The 16768-nt window shown below is 34.5% G+C and overlaps 1 pseudogene; it reads right to left on the bottom strand.

The window, feature by feature from the left end:
• Positions 1–374: 374 nt before the first annotated feature.
• LOC116127099 lies at positions 375–4330 on the bottom strand (annotated as a pseudogene).
• Positions 4331–16768: the final 12438 nt, after the last annotated feature.

Raw genomic sequence — 16768 nt, 5'->3', positions numbered from 1 at the left:
GAACCATCTTCTGTTGTCTTTTCTGTTTTTCTATAGAGTTTTAGTGCTGTTCCATAAGTACTTTCTGTTTCCTAGTCGATGGTATTGTTTAGCACTCTAGAAAAATTAGAGCATATTTTCAACATGTTTACATTTTCCTAACTTGTCTCGGATTAGCAAATAACAGATTTTAGAGCTTAGGAAAGTACAAACACTCCCAAGGGTTTATCAGAATTTTCTCCTCAAGATATTTTGAGCTTATATATTATGCTAGTGTATGTTACACAAAGAAGAACATTGCAGCCTTATTTCTTTATGTTTCTTCAAATACACAAGAACATTGGTCCAAGACCTGTTACATGTACCGAAATATATTTATGTATGGTTAAGTGGGATACATTTTGTAAAAGTACTACCTTAGTGTGGGAAATAATTCAGTATCGAGATTCAAACTCATCGATAACATAGAATCTTTTGGTTCAGCATCCTTGCCCATCTTCTTACGAGCTACCTCCACTGCTACAGACTCATTCAGTTCCACCACTACCTGATTCATGGTTGGCCTTTTGGCAGAAGTTGGAGAAACACAAGTCATTGCTACTTCTACAGTTTTCCAGGCAGAGTTTGTCTCAAAATATCCATGTAGTCTTGGATCAACAATATTCGCAATATCCCCTTTGGCAAGCATGAAACTCACCCACTGACTTATATGAGTTTTCTCAAGCGTATTTTCAATGACAGGTTTGCTTGTTCTCATCTCTAGGAGAACTAGGTTAACCTGTTTGATAAATAGTATCTGCATGGGGAAAAAGAAAATAGACCCAGTTTGGTCTAATTTCCATTATATCACGAGACTAGGTTTCCTTCATACAATGATTGTGCAATTTGACATTACAAGGCAATTTCATGCCTCTAAAATTGCAGATGTGTATAACGGTTGAAGTTTTTGCATTACAATACTATAATAGTTACATCTACAACTTACTCAGGGTCAAGGTATCCGGGGGTTCCAGCAACAATCGTGGAAACATGAGTTCCACTTTTGACTGAAAAGATCCTGGAAAGACCAAAATCAGCTAATTTGGCCTGGAATTTTTCATTTAACAAGATGTTTGAGGATTTCACGTCTCTGTGGACTACAGGTGGCTTACAACCATTGTGGAGATACTCCAATCCTACATTTTAAATTCAATGCACAATAGTTCACTTCTTAGATAGAAAAGACAAGTAGAAAATGTTGAAAAGAGAATATTTCAAATCGAAGTATTTGTAACCTTGTGCTGCCTCTGTTGCTATTCGAAGTCTCCCTTCCCAACTCAACGTATCTGCATCATTTTCTGTATCCATAAAAAAAATTGTATGAAGACATTTTTTTCCGAAGTCAATATAAGCATCTTAAACTTCATAAAATCCAATCCAATGAGCAAAACCAACCTAGGAGATGTGATTGTAAGTTTCCATTAGCCCTGAACTCATAGATTAATCCCATATTTGTGCTCTTGTCACAATATCCAACAAGTGTCGTCAAATTTTTATGGTGAACTCTCATAAGAAGTTCAATCTGTAAAGCAACTGACATATTTTAGTCAGTCTAATATAAGGAAGTTGAAATTTTCTGAAGTAAATTACCTCAGCTTTAAACTGTTTATATCCTTGAACTGATGATTGAGAGAGCATCTTCACAGCTACTTGAGTGTCATCCAAGTATCCATGGTAAACTGTTCCAAATCCTCCTTTCCCAATAGTCCTCTCAAAGTTAATGGTAAATCTCACTAAATCAGAGTATTTATACCGTCGAGTTTTCGAGTCCAATGATTCATTCTTCTCCCCAACTGGAAAAGAATATAAAATTCAATGAGTTGATGTTCAAAAAATTTGAATAATTTCATCTGTGGCGTTTTGTACCTTGTTTTCTTGTTTTGAAGTTCCAGAAAATAGAAATTGCAGTTAGGATGATACATATTGAAACTACTACTGCAACTATTGGAACAACTGCTACTGGAACAGTAAGCTTATTTTTCTCTCTGCCTTTGCAAGAAACTTCAGGACAAAGATCTGGATTTCCATCCACACTAGAAAAATGAGAATTATTAATATAATACTTGAAAAAATGAGAATTGTTAATGTAACGCTTGAATAATAATATGTAGTTCTGATAGCTACAAATAGTCTATTTATAGATATATTATTTAGTTGAATATGGTGGTATGGATGATTTTTTGGTTTTGGGAAAAGAAAATGCAGTACTCTTTGAGAAACTTTATCATATTGATCTAGCTATAGCTTGGAAAGTAAATCAAACCTTAGAGATAGCAAACCATTGTGCTTTCTTTCCACGAGTACCGCTGGAATTGAACCTTCGAGTTTATTTCCACTCAAGTTTCTGCAAGAGAATACTAAAGATGATCCCCTAATTCTTTTTTTTTTTTTTTTTTGGGAACCAAGTAACCATCATGATCCTGATTAAGGAAACTTACAGCACTATCAAGAATGGTAGCTGTGACATAAATTCAGGCACTGGTCCAATCAAGTTGTTATTCGATAAGTCCCTGAAATGGTGATTGAGAATATTAAGCTGACTTGGTTCCTGTCATCAACAATTTGAGTACTTAAAAGTTAATTCAAGACGGAGGTGCTTACAGAGATTGTATTAGTTCGAGACTGGATATATAAGGAGATATCTCGCCAGATAATCGACTGGATGATAAGTCCCTAGATGTATGACCGATAATTTTGTTAAAAAATGGAAGTGTTGCATGGATCAAAGTCAACAAAATTGAAACTACGATTCTAGTTTAAAGGCAAAGACTCACAGAGATATGATCCTTGGGGACTATAATCATCATAGCTGCAATTAAGACCTTGCCACAAATAATCTTTAGGGCCACATGGATCTCCTTGCCAACTTTTATTCACTCCATACATTGACTTGATTCCCATGACAGATTTTACTAATAGTTGCACGTACGAATATATAAAGAGTAAGAATTGAAACATAGGGGACTAAAGTAAAAATAAATATTGAAGAAAAAATTGGACAACATCATCCGCGAATGATAAAAGAAAGTAATTGTCTGGAAGAACATACCATCCTGTTGGTCTGTCAGCAATTGTGGGAATTCCTTTACCGCATATACCTCAAAAGCGTTAAACATGGATGGTAGGGTTGAATTCCCAGTTGTGTTGATTGACATATCAATTTTGTCTACTCCTAAGGGGGTTGTGCTGTAAATGGTTCTTGCATATAAGTACTCATAAACATAAGGGTTGCGCCAGACCCTTCCATTTAAGTAGATGGCCGGTTCTCTAGTCTGGTTGGCTTGATTCTCTTGAACTTCAGCAAAGTGGAAGTAGGCATAATATCCGGATGTGGTGTTCGAATGCTCCCAACTGAACTGCAGGGCACTGCTTCTATTTGCTGGTATAACTGCAGTCCTCATGACAGTAGACGGTGGCCTGTAAATGTTAGCACTCGAATTGACAGGCTGCGGGTTACTTATTGCTATCCAACTGTGTTTTTTGTAGGGTGTCCATATGCGATCAAAAGGGTTATCGCTGTACCTGCATCATACAGCTTACTTAGAAACCAAAATTCTAATTACAAAATTTTGATGATATAAAATAAATTACCTGAATGTTCCATTATCTGTTGAACCAAGATCCCAATGCCAAGAGAGTAGTAGTGATCCTGATTGAGTTTGGTAAGTGGAATTACTGACGGGCCTTAATTCTAATGCTGAAATGAAAGGTGTTCTGGAGCTTGTGTTTACAAGACAGACATATATATAACTTCTTTGGGGGATATGAACGATCTCCTTGGTAACAATAGTGGATGCATCTTCCATTTGCATTGAATCCCAGACATCAGCTTCAAGAATGAGATCAAAGCTTGGCACTTTCCCATGGCCATCATAATTTCCATACATGAATCTTGCTCTAATCAGAAACTTAATGTTGCCCGCTTCAGGTTTTAAAGTGTAGCAATTTTTCATTCCTTCGGGGAAGCTTCTAACATTTAGGAATTGTTGTTCCAGGGTCTTATGGTTGTATTCTGATGATATGTTTTTGCTGACACCTGTCTCTATGAAAGTTGCATCAGAAGTGTAATTTATGCCAGTTAACTTATCTGTGTATCCAGGTTTTTCAGATATTCCACAATCTATGCTAATAAAGCCTACAAAAAATATGGTTCGAAAATGTTAGTATAAATGCATGTAGTTAGTGAATAAAAATAGAAATTAATTCTTAAAATTGAGTTATAAGAACCTGATTGACTCTGAACATGAACCAGCTGCGTTGTGAGAGCAACTACGCAGAGGAATTCAAAGATGAAATGTTTAAAATTCTCCATTGATACTTTAGCTTATTTTAGTCGAAGAAAGCACACATAATCTTCATAAATATAGTGGCATACCATGTAAACAACCAAGTATATTTAAAATTTAATTCTTGTTTTGACCCACTTTATGGTAGACTCCCACAGAAGACTTTTAAGTCAAGGGGTTTTACGTACATTGATCACTCTAGTCGACGTCTGATTCTTTAATTTGGTTAGAAAGTATCAAGGAGGTTCCGTTAACAATATTTTAAGGCAGACTTTCATGCTTGAGATCCAGATTCATAATGAAAGAATTTTTCAAGAAAACAATATGATAAAAAAAGGGTATGCTAATTCTAGAAGGTCAAGTCAATTTGTTTTTTTTATCAATAATTCTTAGTCATAGCCATATGCAAAGAATTTGAAAATGGTATGCTAATTTAAAGACAAAACCATCTATGTGATAAGCATTTATGAAAAGGTCAACACTAGTCCAATGTATAATTTATTTTGAGAAAAAAAAAAAATTGTATGCGACTACAAACAATCTCATATTTCAAATCCTATTTTTATTATTCATTCTCATATAAAAAAATAAAAATAAAATAAATTTGATGGGGTGTCAAAAGTACTTCTAAAGAATAAAAATTAAAGTTATAATATTAATGAACGAAATAGAGACAACAACAGGAACAAAATATAATAGTAAAACAAATCAAACAGTAAACAAAGAAAATAATACGCGTGATTTACCCTGGTTCACCCAATGTAGGCTACGTCCAGCTGAGTCAATATTATTTCAATATGCCTCACTTCTTTCGTGTACAATGAATGAATTGCTCTCACACAATAACAAGAGAAAAGTATGATTATATACTAGGTTTAAGAGATTAAACCTAGTTTTATAAGGACTCCTATTCCTAAGCCTAACCCAAAAGGGAATTAGTAACTTAAAAGAAATCCTACAGCGGTCATACATGAAAAAGCCCAAAACCGCCTACAGGCTCGGGGGCGCTGCCCTCGCGACCCTCGCCCGCTCACTGGGGAGCGGGGCACTTGCCTGCTGACTAGTCAGCGGGACCCCCGAGTGCATCTCCGTTACCCATTAATGCTGAAGTAGTCGACAACTCCAACAATTAATAATTTGATATAAGGACAAATTTGTCATTATAAAATTTACTAAAAACTGGAGCTTCGTTCGTCCATTAGTAGGGTGTCAAAAGCTCCACTCATTTGAGTTCCTATATCAGCTCAACCAACACTAGTCCGAGGTAGAATTTGAATTCCTGTAATAGCCCGAGCCACTACCACAAATATTGTCTGCTTTGGACACAACCTATCCTGGTTTTGCAACCCAAAACGCGTCTTGACAATTGAGGAGCTCACACGTTCACATTTCCTTCCCAAGCGATGTAGGATGTTACAGTTCCCCCTGGTTATTAATAGCTTATGCTAAAGTAATTGGAGAAAATTAATATTTAAAAGAAATTATATGTAAAATTATTCATTATGTATATAAAATTCAAAGGTTGAACGTTTCACCTTAAAATATTGGTGCATGCATATTAAAGTATCCAACCTAGAAAATAGATGTAGAAATTTCTGACAAAGTGTTATAAATGTATTTGTGAGGAAGAGTCCAGGAAAATGACTCATCAAGATGAAAGGGACACCATTATAATGTGACCCACAAAAATTCATTGACTATCAAGTCAATAGAAAAAGAAAAAAGTTGGTGGAACTTTGAATAACTCATGAGGAGCAAGTTGTGTAGGGAAGGTAGCTATTTTTTGATGGTTTGCCAGATGAAATGGTAAGTTATTTGAGTTCTCAGGCTACTCACTTGCAGCATTTTCCTGGAAATATGTTTGGTCTGTTCTAATTATCCGACAAATCATTCTCTAAAACTAATGAATTAATTTCCGTATATATATAGTTGATTTGGACTTTTATAAGCATAGAAAAAGAAATAGCCATGCCAAAAAAAAAAAAGTTCCAGCAGCTTAAAGAAGGCTTTAATTCAAAGAAGCAGTGTGTAACTACAGAAAGTACTGCTGTAAAACAGAGTACTCTATTTCACTTTGTCCTGTTTGTATTTGAACAGGTTGCAAGTACACAGAATTTTATAAGTTTCAGTTTCAGTTTGGTTTCTTCTACAAGAAGCAAGCAGATATTATCATACAATTTATATAGTATCTTCCATGTAAGTGTTTAAGATCATATTTATTACTCAATTGTATGATAAATGTGAGAAAAAGACCATAAATCATATGAATGAAAAGTCAAGTGCCAACTTTGACTTGCATGGGAGATTCCTACAGTAGACTTTTAATTCAAAGACTTTTTCATTGATCACTTTGGGTAAAGTAATGAAGAGCATACATTACATAAGAGTATTTTCTTTTTTCTTTATTTCTTCCTTATTCCTGCTCTACGAGCTCTAATCAATGAGTCTTTTTGATCAAGCCATTGACTATTAAAGTCGGTGGAAAAAAACAAAAAGTTTGCCTGATGCAATGGTACATTTCTTATGGTTACTTAGAAAAATTTAATCCTCTAATGGATCAAGTTACTATTCCATTATTTAACTTCTGAGGCTACGGAGTTGCACCAATTCTCTGCAGATAATATTGGTTTGTTCTAATTTTTCATTATGTTTATAAAATTCAAAGGTTGAATGTTTCGCCCTTGAAATGTTGGCGCACGCATATTAAAGTATATGTAACCTAGACAATAGATGTAGAAATTTCTGAGAAAGTGTTATAAAAATGAATTTGTCAGAGGAAGAGCCCAAGAAAATGACTCACGAAGATGAAAGGGACACCATTATAATGTGACCCACAAAAATTTATTGACTATCAAATCAATGGAAAAACCAAAAAGTTGGTGGGACTTTGAATAAAGTCATGAAGAGCAAGTTGTGTAGGGAAGGTAACTATTTTTTGATGGTTTGCCTGATGAAATGGTACAGTATTTGAGTTTTAAGGCTACTCATTTGCAGCATTTTCCTGCAAATATGTTTGGTTTGTTCTAATTTTCCTGCGGAAAAATCAATTGTCAACTTTGACTTGCATGGGAGACTCCTACCGAAGACTTATAATTCAAAGGCTTTTTCATTGATTACTTTGGTTTAGAGGTAGCTTCGTTCGTTAGGTGGAAAGTAATCAAGACCATTGATTGTATAAGAGATTTTTCTTTTTCTTTATTTCTTTTATATTCCTGCTCTAGAAGCTTAATCAATGAGTCTTTTTGATCAATTTATTCTAATTCATACCCACTGGATGCAAAGATTCAAGAAACATTTTCCACAGATATCACAATTTACAAGGTAGAATTTGAGTTCCTCAAATTAGGTCAAAGTACGTAAATGGAGAAAACCATTATTTAAAAAGAAATTATATATAAACTTTATTCATTATGTCTTTATGTTCATAAGATTCAAAGGTTGGATGCTTCGCCCTTAAAAACAATTACAGTATTTTAAACCTTTATAGTGCAGTAGAAGTTGAATTTTCCACAAAGTGTTCTAGATAATTTGTCTGAGGAAGTATCCAAGAAATTGACTCATCAAGTTTAAAGGGAGACCAGTATAAATAAAATCTGAAGCAGAGCAAGCTATTGACTATATATTAAAGTCAATGGAAAAAAATAACAAAAAAAGTTGGTAGAACTTGAATAAATAAACAAGATCATATTGTGCAGGGCTGCGACTACCTATTGATAGTTTGCCTGATGCAATGGTACATTTCTTGTGAGGTTACACAGTTGTAGCAATTCTCTGCAGATAATATTGGTTTGTTCTAATTTTTCCAGCAAATCGTTCTCGAAAAGAAATGATATTTATATGACTTGATTCTTTTAATATGCATATATATATATATATATATATATATATATTATATATATATATATATTATATATGAACCTAAAAAAAAAAAAAAAAAAAAAAAAAAAAAAAAAAAAATTATATAGCTATAAGTTTTAACTCATTCACAATAGTATTTTTGATGTTTATAAGCTTGGAAAAAAAAATGGCACTTCAAAAAGAAAATTCCGGCAGATTCAAAAGCCTTTATTTTAAAGAAACACTTTAGAGGGGAGGTATGTTAATATATCTTAGCATTCTAACTACAGAAGGTACTTCTGTAACACAGAGTATTGTGTTCTTCTTTGTCCTTTTTGTATTTTAATAAGCTTAAGTACTGACTACTCTGTCTTCCCTGTTCTGTTAATCAGTTTTAACTTCAGTTGTTTTAAGTAGGATAATTTTGAGTGAGCTTATTTAGATTGTTTAGAACTGATGAGGGAATTATCTCATTAGATGCATTATAAAAACAGATTGTGGTGTTCGAAGAGATAAAGAAAATTCAGATTTGAGAACCATCCTTTGTTGTCTGATCTGTTTCTCTAGGTACTTTCTGTTTCCTAGTTGATGGCCATGGAAATACGCCAATCCTAGGTTTCAAATTCAATGCAATTAAGCTCATTACTAATAAACATAGACAAAGAGAAAAGGAAAAGGAAATTGGAAATCATATAGTTCTTTTCCTTGTGCTGCTTCTTTTATTCATCGGTCTCAGTCATGTCTACTTTTGAACTACTGAAGTGAGGATAAAAAAATGTAACTAAACGAACCAAAAGGAGGCACGGTTAGTTAGCAAGAAGATGGAGTCAAAATAGTATTCGTCCAATGCTCGTGCCGTTAGATTGGATAACAATAATTTTCCTGATATTGGATCATATAACATTTAACATTTTTTCAGTTGCAGGGCATGTGTATTTGATCTACATAATTAAATAAATAAGCGATCATGTACAACCCATACAGGGAATATTGTATGAAATTCCCATAAATCATTCCTAATATGCATGTATGTCTCTGCTTTTACTTCTGCATGGATACTACATAATTAAATTATTAATATGTTTATCTAGCTTCCATCACGGAGATTGTTACATTGTTTATGGAACAATCTCCTAACTTATTTCTAGGAATTTCTTCCTCTTCAATGGTACCATTGATATAAAATGCTGGTTGTTTTGGTGTAGGTGCAATTATTGTTTCATTTGTGAGCATAGAAACAACTTCTGGCATAGTCGGTCTGTCAATTGCCTGGTCTTGCACGCACAAAAGACCCACGTGAAGGCATCTCAGTACTTCATCATGAGAACAAGATTCATCCATTGTTGGATCTCTCAGCTCCAATCCTTTACCTTCATTCCGCAACTGCCATGCCTGAAATAAGTGAGGTTATATTTTATATCTATATGAAAAGTTCCAATGGCCAACTTCGGATGCACAAATGAATGGATTGAGTACTTACATATCCTACAAGATTGAGTGGATGCTCTGTGTGATAGCAACCCGTGTTCTTCTTACCACTCACAATTTCTAATAGTAAAACTCCAAAGCTGTATACATCAGTTTTTATTGACACAATACCATTCATGGCATACTTCGGAGACATATAGCCACTGAAAAAATTAATCATTATTAGTAATTGAAAAATGAATATAATCCACGTTTTATGGTTGTAAATGAATATATACTTACTACGTTCCAACAATTCTATTTGTGTTTGCTACAGATTCATTCACCACAAAAATTATAGCCATTCCAAAATCAGATATTTTTGGATTCATTTAATCATCGAGTAAAATGTTGTTGGCTTTCAAGTCTCTATGAATCACTCTTAATCTTGAATATTTGTGAAGATAAAGAAGTCCTTGAGCAATTCCTTCAATTATGTTGAACCGTATCTTCCAGTTTAATAGTTTCTTTCTATCAGAATCTGTCCCCAACGAAGAAAGAAAAAATGAGTAGTTGATAAATGATAATAGCTCAAGTTGCAAAATCTTCGTTGTTGAAATGGCCTACCAAAAATGAAAAAATCCAAGCTTTTCTTTGGCATATACTCATAGACTAAAAGTCTTTCTTCTCCCTCAAGAGAACATCCTAGAAGTCTCACAAGATTAGTATATTGTAATTGCTCTCTATACAAGTACAATCAATAAGAGATAAGCAATGTTTTACCTTGTAAACAGCACCAAAACCACCTTTTCCGAGCACATTTGTAGTCGAGAAATTGTTTGTAGCAGCAGAAATGGTTTGAAAATTAAATATATTGAGTTCATGTGTTAGGCTCTGATCTTTTTCATGTGTTACTCCTTTGCCGTATATTGAGGGATTCGACACATTGTCTCGGAAATCACGTAATAGCTTCTTTTGGTTCATTATTCTTTCCACTAATTAGATACATAGAAATAACATTATTATCATTATGATTGATAATTCATTATCACATTTTTTTGTTCCAACCTATTACCTTTTTCCTTGCGTTTTCTCCATATGGCATGACATAAATAGCAGAACAGGGGAACCAATAGAGCTGCTCCTACTATAATCAACATTATTGATAACCACCACCATTTGTCTTCTGCAATGAAAATGAATCCATCTATTCATTTGAGATGCTCTAGCTAACAGTACATCTAAGGATTCTGTTTTGATCAATTAATCATTGAAGGCAAAATTATCTTTGTAACTCATTATAAGTTTTAGCCCGAGGGTCTTATAAGACAAAGTGCAGAGACAACTAAGACAGCTTATTGTGGAGAAATTAGAATTTGTGCTCCTGTGTAGATAACTCACTGGCATTAAATTTGGGTTGAGACTGAGTGAGCTTATAATATTTGACTATTGTGAGGGGTGTGAGAGCGTGTTACAACACTTCGTTTTGCCTTGTATAGTGAAAACCAGCATGATCACTGTAACCACAAAAATTGTTGTATTGTTTGTGTGCTTGTTCTGTTCTTTACGTTTCGATATGGTTGATTGTTTGTGTTTTGTGTTTTGACATGATTGCTTCATCTTGAGGGTTCTTGGTTAGCTTTCGTGCAGCAGGTGTTCGATAAATTGCCACACTTGGGTTTTCTGCAACAATCGAATGAAATAATGAAGGGCTTAAAGCTGTTTTAGCTATGGTGAGCAAAGCTTTCCAAGATGATGTAAGAGGAAAGAATAGTTTGGAAGCTCCGTCCTTTTGGTATGTTTTATTGCAAATCTTTCTTTAATTGGCTATTTATGTTCGATTCCTTAAGCCTTCCAATCAGCCTAAATGATTTGACAAATTTAAGTAGGTAATCCCATCCTGTTTCAGTGATTTCTATCAGATTACATTTATGGTTTTGGTCAAGGAAAAATGTTAAAGTCGACTGTAGTTGTGCTGATTTAACTACTTTTTGGGTTATCAACAGGAAAGAGACAAGAATTTTTAGAGATAGATCTGTGGAAGATTTTTTTATTTCTCTCTGGACTTTGGTCTCTAATGCTTTTTTCAGGATACTTCATTTTCTTCATCACTTGGATAGGAAAGGATTTTTGGTTAATTTTGTGTTATTAATATTGATCTTCGAGCTTGTTAAGGGATTGTTCAAATAGTGTTTTTGTGATCTTTATATGGATCCTAACTTCTATGAACAGCTTTTCACCATATGTTATACAATTTATCAACCAAATATGATATCATATTCTCTTTGTTCCTTGGAAAAAATAAAGATGGTGTCCGTACCTCGTTTTCTTCTTTTAATGCTCCAGAAAATAGCCACTACAGTTAAGAGGACAGAAGTTGAAGCAACTGCTGCTACTGTTGGAAAAATATTCTTGTTCTTCTTATTGTATGAAATTAAAATGTAACAATCTGGATTCTTGTCCACACTACATTAGTCAACAGAAGGTTAAAAGACTTAATAAGTTAATATTAACAACCAGTCTCCTTTGTAGTACAGATATTTACTGTAATCTGTAGTTGCTATATCACAGAACGCCTTAGTCGAAATTGTTGGGGTTCGAAAACACAGTGCTGGTAAAATACTCTTAATCTGTTGAGATATATTATAAGACTTGAATAATAAATATATGCACTGCTGATAGCTACACATAGTCCTTAGTTCTATTATTTATCTGCAATGCCACAAAATCACTAACATAATTGTCCTAATTGATAGTTTTCCAGTGTTGGGAATAGAAAACGCGGGTAATACTTAATAAGATGATAATCATATTGATCTAAATATAACTTTGAACATAAACCAAACCTTAGTGATAGCAAACCGTTGTGCTTTCTTTCCAGAAGTACAGTTGGAATTGAACCTTCGAGTTTATTTCCACTCAAGTTTCTGCAAGAGAATAGTAAAGATGATCTCTAATTTTTTTTTTTTTTCAACGAAGTAAATGTGCTTATCCATCATAATCCTGATAAAGAAAACTTACAGGACCGTTAGGAATGGTAGATGTGACAGAAATTCAGGCACTGGTCCAATCAAGTTGTTATTTGATAAGTCCCTAAAACGGTGATTGAGAATATTAAGCTGACTTGGTTCCCATCATCAACAATTTGAGTACTTACAGAGGTTGATTCAAGACGGAGATGCTTACAAATATTGTATTGAAGCAAGACTGGATATATAAAGAGATATCTCACTGGATACTCCACTGGATGATAAGTTCCTGGTTGCATGACCGATAATTTTGTTAAAATATGGAATTGTCGCATGGATCAAAGTTAACAAAATTGAAACTAGGATGCGAGTTTAAAGGCATAGACTCACAGGGAAATGATCCTTGGGGTCCTGTAATCATCATAGCTGCAAGTAAGACCTTGCCACAAATGATCTTTAAGGGGCACATGGATCTCCTTGCCAACTTGTATTCACTCCATACATTGATTTGATTTCATGACAGCACTAACTAATAGTTGCACATACACATATATAAAGAGTAAGAATTGAAACATGGGGGACTAAAGTAAAAATAAATAATGAAGGAAAAAGTGGACAATATCATCCGCAACTGATAAAAAGAAGTAAATGGCTAGAGAATGAAGTAGAGTAGTAATTATAGTAGAGTTTTTGTATGCATATGAATTGTTTGATGAAATGCCTAAGAGAAATATGAGCATGAGTTGTGAACCTTAATTCTTGCAACATTGCATATTGACATTTCCTAAGTGCATTAATGAGCATAAACCACCCATGTGCATTAATTGTGCATTGAGTAATAGCTTGAGAGAGAGTAGAGAATTTTGAGTATAAGCTACACTATGAGTAGTAGTTTGAGAAAGAGTAGAGAATGTTGAGAATAAGCAACTCTAATAGTAAAGAGAAAGAGAGATTGAGCACTAGAGAATAAAAGAGAGAAAAGAGAGAAAAGTGCTGAAGAAAAGAATAGAGTAGGTTGTGCGATGGGGAACCCATGAGTAACGGGTAGAGTATTCCCGCATGTACGCCGCATTGAGAGAGCGGCATGAGTATGAGAGAGAGAAGTGGTGTAGTCCGTGAGAGTGCATGCGGATGAGGGCTATACCCGAGAGTACCCGAGAGATAGATTATATACTCATATGGCCAAGGGTTTCGAATCCATGCATAATCGAGTCCGATCGGCTAGAATGCGTAGAAGTCACGAAGAGCGGGAGTGAGTCCCGACCGTGCCTCCGGTAAGATGAGGCCATGATTTACAAAAGAGAGTTAGTAACAAAGAGTTATGAGAAAGAGAAAATAGAGAGAAGTATAAAAGAGAGAGTAAATGAAAATTGTAAGGAAAGAATTAGAGAGAGAGTTGCAGGGATAAATGAGTAGAGGATTTACTTACTGAGCATTAGTTGTGCTCACCCCGTTGTTTCCTATGTTTTGCAGGATCTAGGTGAGGATACAGTCGGATCGGCGTCGGCAAGCGAAGGGAAATGGCTACACTGTCCACCTTGTTTTTGATACTTTTGTACATGATACAACTTTTTGTATAAAGAGTGTATATGTTTAATAAAAGAAAGATTTGGGCCCAATTTTTATGCTTCCTTACATGTATTTTTACTATGTATATTTTAAAAGAATATGATTAGAATGGAGTTATTACATAAAACTAGTCACCATACACACTGTCTTAACCCTTGCTGTTATGCAAGGTTGGTCTCTAAGGCAATTAGACGTCAATAATGCCTTCCTTTATGGGCATCTTACTGATAAGGTATATATGAAGCAACCACCTGGTTTCAATAGTCCAGAAGAACTAAATCATGTTTGCTGCCTTACAAAGGCAATATATGGACTAAAACAAGCACCTCGTGCTTGGTATTCTGCTCTCAAATAAGCACTGTTGGAAGTTGGTTTCATCAATACAAAATCCGATTCCTCTCTATTTGTGTTTCATGGTGGTTCCATACTTGCTTATTGCTTAGTATATGTTGATGATTTGATTCTCATAGGAAATAATTCGACATTAATTTGTAGCAAGCATTATTAATCAACTTGGCCAGAAATTCTCCATCAAAGACTTGGGGTCCTTACGCTTTTTCCTCGGTGTTGAGGTCATTCCTACCAAAGAAGGCTTGTTTCTAACTCAGCATAAGTATATCAGAGATATACTAGCTAAAACAAGTATGGATGGAGCTAAAGTTGTCACCACTCCTCTCTCTACCTCGGTTTCTCTAACGCTAGCAGATGGTTCATCATCAGTTGATTCAACAGAATACCGAACGGTGATTGGAGCATTGCAATATCTGTCCTTAACTCAACCTGATATAAGCTTCTCAATGAATAAACTATCACAGTTTGTGCATTGCCCAACACAGACCCATTAGACAGCCACTAAAAGATTGTTGCGTTACTTGAAGAACACCATTTTTTACGGCATCAATATCAGAAAAACATTAAACCCAGCACTCATATGTTTCTCAGATGCTGATTAGGCTGGTAGTTTAGATGATAGAAAATCAACTTCAGCTTATATCTTCTTCCTTGGTCATACACCCATTTCATGGAGCTCCAAAAAGCAACGTGCCATTGCACGGTCATCAATAGAAGCTGAGTATAGGGCTTTAGCAACGGCTGTAGCAGAGTCCATGTGGCTGCTATCTCTGTTCCAAGAAATGAAGTTTAAATTACGACAACCACCTATACTCTTGTGTGATAATTTAGGCGCAACACAGCTAAGTTTTGATCCTGTCCAGCATTCAAGAATGAAGCACATCTAGATAGACATTCACTTTGTGCGATATTTGGTTGAGAAAAAAATTCTTAATGTTCGACATGTTCACACTAATGACCAACTTGCAGATTTACTCACCAAGCCACTCTCAAGACAAAGGATAGACTATTTACGGGACAAGATCGACCTATCTGATGGTAGCCCGTTCTTGTGGGGGCGTATCAAGGCAATTGAAGAAAAACCAGTGACAACTCAAGCCCAGCTGCCACCATTAACATCACCAGATTTTGTGTTGTGCCTCCCATGATTCTAGGATCAGTTTTTTGTTTTTTATGTAAATATTGTTTTTATTGTGATTGTAAATTTACTTTTCAGTTACATATCTTTGAATGCCTAAAATTAGGCCTCTCGGGTTGTATAAAGATACAGAGCATGAATAGAAATCAGTGTGAGTTCAAAATACAAATCCATAGCAGTGTAACTTCTCTATACTGTTGTCTTCTTTGTTTCTCTACAGAAAGTTTCAGTCCTGTTCTATATGTCTTTCTGTTTTCTTACTGATGGTATTGTTGCAACAAGCTAAATAAATATTTTATCCTTTGAAAATCAGTTTGCTGATAGATGGGGAATTAACATGTTAAAATCTTCATTAAAGGATGCAAGAGTATGGTCCAAACCTTGTTTCCTTCTTTCAATGTTCCCCAAACTAATCAAATTTTATGTAAGAGGATGAAAAGTTTAGCAGCTGATGTCAATAAATGGAAACAAAAAGTATTATGAAAAAAATATGCATGGTAGTTTCAGTTGAACTTATAAGCCATATATTATATCTCACTGCAATTTGTTTAGAGTAAATAGCATACTTTGGCACATTTCAACAGTAATGTAAGCATCTTCATACCAAGCCAATTTTATATTACACCATTTTTTACTATTCTTTAAGACCATCATACCTACTTGTCGCAGGTTAGCCACGAACAGATTTTAGAGCTTTATATTTTGATGAGTGGGCTAATTACTTCATTCTTTGAAGAACTTTTCTGCACTTCGAGTCATTGTTAGAGTCATGAAAGTGACTCTATTTTGGTGATAAAAATACCCCATTTGTGATTAAATTGAAGTATATTGAGACAATTAAAGAATTTATGAATTTATTCACGAAAATCGCTTCCTAATATTTTTCTTATGAATTTAANTAATTAAGCTTAAAAACATGTCCAAGTACATCTATTGTTAGACAGTTATACATACTGTGGCAACGAGAATTTTGGTGCTGGAGTGCCAATGAGTTAATGCAATAATAAAGTGGCTATATAATTATTGATCTGATTCTAGTTTTCCACAGCAAAAAGAAGGTAAACCAGGGAGAATCCATATTAAAAATAAAAAGCGTAAAATGTGATTTCTTAAATCATTTTTCCTTGTTATCTAAGCAAAAGGGAATCTTCAAGGACTTCTTGGTATTTTATATGTAATGAAAAATAATAATA

Source organism: Pistacia vera, unplaced genomic scaffold, assembly GCF_008641045.1.
Source record: "Pistacia vera cultivar Batoury unplaced genomic scaffold, PisVer_v2 Contig189, whole genome shotgun sequence".
Taxonomy (NCBI): Eukaryota; Viridiplantae; Streptophyta; class Magnoliopsida; order Sapindales; family Anacardiaceae; genus Pistacia; species Pistacia vera.
Note: the sequence above shows the minus strand (reverse complement) of the source record. Positions and strands in the feature narration are given on the sequence as shown.